Source organism: Triticum aestivum, chromosome 4B (genome assembly GCF_018294505.1).
Source record: "Triticum aestivum cultivar Chinese Spring chromosome 4B, IWGSC CS RefSeq v2.1, whole genome shotgun sequence".
Taxonomy (NCBI): domain Eukaryota; kingdom Viridiplantae; phylum Streptophyta; class Magnoliopsida; order Poales; family Poaceae; genus Triticum; species Triticum aestivum.
In genome coordinates, this window is record NC_057804.1 from 126,894,354 (window position 1) to 126,899,403 (window position 5,050).

General features: G+C 44.9%; 1 long non-coding RNA gene across 1 annotated transcript; it reads right to left on the reverse strand.

Annotated features, from left to right (window-relative positions):
• Positions 1 to 1,749: 1,749 nt before the first annotated feature.
• On the reverse strand, positions 1,750 to 4,514 carry LOC123091425 (uncharacterized). The gene is made up of 2 exons (XR_006443099.1): positions 4,046 to 4,514; positions 1,750 to 2,140 (listed from the first exon to the last, which is right to left on the reverse strand). It is a non-coding gene; the product is annotated as an uncharacterized lncRNA (long non-coding RNA).
• Between the last annotated feature and the right edge of the window lie 536 nt (positions 4,515 to 5,050).

Below are 5,050 nucleotides of genomic sequence, written 5' to 3' on the forward strand. Positions count from 1 at the left end.
TCGTTCTCTAGTTATCTAAAATATAGACCAACGCGCACGAAGCACAAAAAAAGCTAGAGTGTGAGGGGACAACATTTCTAAACAATAGCGCAGTTGGCGTTTCCATCTGCACATCGTTGTTTTCTTGGTGGTGGTCTTCGATGCCTTTGCCTCGCGCATGCCAGTCAGTTGATCCTTGATCTGTTGATTCTATTTGTTTGCGTGTTTGCTCGATAATTTTACCATTAAGAGCATATACAAGAGCGGTCACCAAATCCAGCACTCCTCGTATTGGTGCGTCCGCAGCAGTGTATCACAAATTCCGTCCCTAATAACCATGCAACATATGGAATTTAACCTACGTAGATCAACACCCGAGCAACAAACCTACGGAAGTCAGGAATAATTCACAGATAGGATCACCAGACAACCAAAATAAATAGTTTCCATCGACTGGGCAGTAGTTAAACATAATAAAAATAATTAAATTAGACGGTAAAGGGCGGAGGAAATCACCATTTTCTCGTCAGGCCCTTCCCCTTGCGATCGGCGGTGCTGCTATGGCCGTCGGTATAGGCGTCAGCCGCCGGAGGGTTGTCATCATCACCGGAGCTTGCGACGGACGTCTTACACATCGTCCGACAAGTCCATCTGCACACCGGCTAGCCTTCGGAGCAAGCGCTCCATCTCCTCGGCGTGCCTCCTCGCCTTCGCGTTCGCTATCGCTGCTCCCTCAAGCTCCGAAAGCTCGATGTCGAGCCGAAGTGCTTCATTCTTTCGCCGGAGCCGTCGTGCATCCAACACCGCTATTGTCAGGATTCGGTAGAGGACGGGTTGAGGTGCTTGGCTGTAGATGCTCTAAGCGTTTTGTGGTTGTCACAAGCAGTACTTGGCATCTATAGATGACGTTGTTAGTTAATTACATTGTGTATGTGCATCTGCTCATTGAACAGCTCCCATAGTTGCCACACCGTTTACTTGGTGCAAACAAAACGCACGAGCGTGCGATAAGGGATCTCCCCTGGCCACGGGTAATACATCCCGATTCTTGGTCAAAATGTCTTAAACCACAAATGGTCAGGTTCAGAATCGCATCCGTGTGTCATTGTTAAGCGTGCAGTACCCATTTTGAGTCCGTTTGGCGTGTATTGCCCCAGTACGCCGTGTTCATACGCTGCCACATTTGACCGCGTGCCCTAGTTTCACGGCTTTAGTTTAAGCATGGGTGTTGCACCCCGTCAGACTGTAGCGGCAGCAGGCTCTGTGTTTGACGCATTAGTAGTTCTCGCTTCTGGGCGGGGAGCTGCCAAAACACACATCATCCTTGGGTAAAAAACATTGCCGTGCTAGAGACCAACACAACCCACACCATCGATGGAGAATGTGTGCTCCCCCGTGTCGTTTACCTCCGACCCAAACAAATACATCAGTGCAGACAAATATAGAACATGCCGTGGGAGTTGAAGCTACTACTCTGACCGCTACAGCTTGCCGTTCCCTCTCCAAGACAACCAACTAAAAAGTCCGTTTTGAAAAGAAAAAAACTAAAAAATCATAGGGAAGAAGCAAGAACAGCAGAAAAGAGGCAAGACCTCTGGCTCCTACAGCTTGTCCTTCCCTCTCCAACACATGATCTATCCATGGAACACCATTCCTGTGATTATCCACAATCTGTTTCATTGCTTGTCTCATCTCATGCTCTCAACAATCAACACCAAAATAGAATTTAACCATGCATTAACCACTAACACTTGTAGGGAGCTCCAATAAAGAAGGGAGGAAATTCAGAAATTGATTAAGGGAAAGCAAACAACTTTCCAAAGTCTAATGAACTTCCAAAATCACATCAAACAACAAAGAGTTCAAGCATTTGTTCAGAACGATCAGAAACCTATGGATCAATTGAAGATTCAGAGCAAAAGCTTAAATTTAGAGCTCCAAACCTATGAAAGCAAAACGCTAAGCTAGGAAAAAAATCAGGCTCAAGTTATGTTTGGTGCCACCTCCATCTTGAATTTTCTCATGCGTGGCCTTGTCTTCCTCCTCACGACCCCAGTTCTGTGCATGGCGAGCATAAGGCAGCACCGTCATGATTCTTGGTGAAGCATGGCGACCTCGAGGCAGAAGCTTGGGACACCAGACCACATCTACGGCCAGGCACCTGCATCGTCAAATCCAAAATGCATCACACAGGAAACCAAACAAAAAAACATTGGGACACCAGAGCAGGCCTGGATCAGGGAGCAGGCGAGGGGGAAATTCAGAACAACAACATTACAGTCAGACGGCCATAGTTAGGAACACAAAAGTTTAGATATACATCCGCAGACAAACTAGAAAGAATTGGATTCGTTCAACGTCCTGGTAAGTAATCTAGAAAGAATTGGAGTAGTAGTAATCTGGCTACTACTACTTTTGCAGCTTGACGTCCTATCCAGCCCAAGCAACCACAAAATCACACGCCAACCAATAATCAAAGGGAAGAAGCAAGAAGTTCGAGCACAAAAAAACAGGCCTTTTCTCAATGCCGCCAAGTTGGATCGCGGAGTAGCTGTGGACCAGGAGGAGGCCGTGAGAGGCCAGCAGTAAGCAGTACAGGTTGTGCCCACCGTCGACCCTCCCGAGTAAGACTGCCACAGGCCCTACGTCTCCCGTCAGTGGGAGGAGACGGCCACAGCGTCGAGCACTACGGCAGCCCGGGGCCCTGGTCTCCCCGGATCAAGCTCGGCGAGGTTGATGACGATATCGACGTGCCCCGTCTCCCCATCTCGCTGGTATTTGTGCAACAGAAGAGGGAGGGATCCCGTTGGTTAGCATGATGAAGGGATGGGGAGCACCGAGATGAGGGTGGGAGAGGGTTGGGGCGGTGCGACTCGCCGGGATGGTAGAGGTGGCTCGTTGTGGAGGGGAAGGGTGAGAGGGTTGGGGGCGGCGGGATCTGGATGGGATGGAGAACGAGCAAGGGAGAGCAATGGGGTGGATAAACGAGCAAGAGATAAAGATGGTGGATAAAGTTCGTACATGGGCCGCGACGGTTCTCCAGAACCACACCTCCGGCTGCAATCACGGGCCGACGACTGTCAAACCTGCCGTCCTGCCAGCCTACTACTGCGCGCTACAGGGCTGGACGCAGTGTGAGTGGTCCAGGTTTGGCTATAAGAGGAATTATCCATCGATCACTTAAAAGAAGAAAATGCAAACGGGGAAAGGTGAGGGAGCATATCCCAACACATATGGTATAAAGTTTCACACAGAGATTGCAATCACAGACGCCCATATGTGTTGGGATATGCTCTCTCACCTTTCCCCATTTGCATTTCCATGTCCTATGTATAAATTGTGACACTAAATACGACGCCCATATATATATATATATATATATATATATATATATATATGGAATATATATATATAGTTACTTTGTGATTAGATTTTGATTAGGTTAATTTGGGATTAGGTGGAAGTGGTAGACAGGTATTCTTTTTATCTTGAATAGTATTTACTATTCACTAGGTAGGGCACTATTCACAATAGTGCTCCATTATTGAATACACTATTTGGAATAGTATTCCACTATTCACAACAATATTTAATTCAATATGATTACCTTCACGTTCTAACTTGATTATATATTTAATGCAGGATCTATTTAGAGGCTGGCGAGGCCAACAATTCGTCCGGCGATGTGCGCAAAGGTGTAAAATCCTACTCAGTACTCACCATATTTTTCATTATATTGCATCAGATGTAGCTAGTTACGTTCACTTAGCAGTTTTAATTGCAAATTTATGGGGTAAATTCCTATCGTCTTCCCAGGCAGTTCCACCCGAAGGGAACACTTCTCTACGGCCACAAGGTTCTTATTCAAACGCCACTCTGGCTACACAGAGAACTACACACGCAGAGGTTTCTCCTATAGGATCCCTAGCATAAGAACTCGTCCCATAAATTCATAAATAAAAGCACTAAGTGAAACCAAGAAACTACATCATTTCAACAACATAATTTACATATGGTTTTTCCTTTCGGGAGGCCCCGAAGGGATTACACACAACTAGGAAATTACCTTCAAACTCTTGGCGAACTAAGCGCCTTCTTGGCTATTCTACTAGTAGTGGTGGTGGCTAGACTACGAAGGAAGTGGTGCTCTGGTGGAGAGTCTCGATGCTTTGAGTGCTCCGTGCTCTCCCGTCTCTTGTGTTCTCTTCTTGAGCCCAGCGTCTCCTTTTATAGCCGCGAGGGGTGGCTGCAAGGTGGCCTTCGGGAGCCTTCCTTCACTTATTTTACCCACGGTAGCATGCACACGTGTCCTACTAGGGTATACGCGTGTCCTTCTAATAATATAGAAAAGTGCGAGAGAGTGCCGACAAGTTTCAATCTTCAGGAATCTTTGCTTTCTTCACGTGGCATTGTCTCTCGGTGAATAATTGGCTAGTCTTTGTGTACCAGTCTTCGGTCTTCGGCCATACAGATCTTCATGCGATTAGCCTTGAGAGCTTCTTCAGCCTTCAAGAATCCTCGTGTCAGTGTATGCGTACATACATGCCAAGGCTGCTTACATTTTCAATATTGCTTAATAATATTATTTATTTATTTTATAAATATATGTATATATATATTTTTTATTTTATTTATTTATTATTATTATTATTAATATATTTTTTTACAGGGGGTCTTCCCTGCACATATGATTGATAATACCTTATCAATATTTAAAGGACCTTATGGGAATTTCTATCAATATTCGGGTCGGGTATATGTCCTCCGCGCCCGAATAATTGATAGCAATATCAATATATGTAGTTTGGGCTTTATTCAGGTCGTTGCCCATGCCCTGCTATGTCCATATGATCATCATCATTTAACAGATTGAAATCATATTTTTCATCACATTCTTTCTTTATTTCTTCAATTTTTTCATCCATTTCTTGCCTTAATTCTTTTAATATTTCCTCCTTTAATTATTTCTTTATTATCTTTGAAAATTCTTCAAACCTTTTATCCATTTCTTGATCTATGTATTCACTGTCTAAAGGGTCAAGCCCCTTTAGAAGGCATTCTTGATATGTCT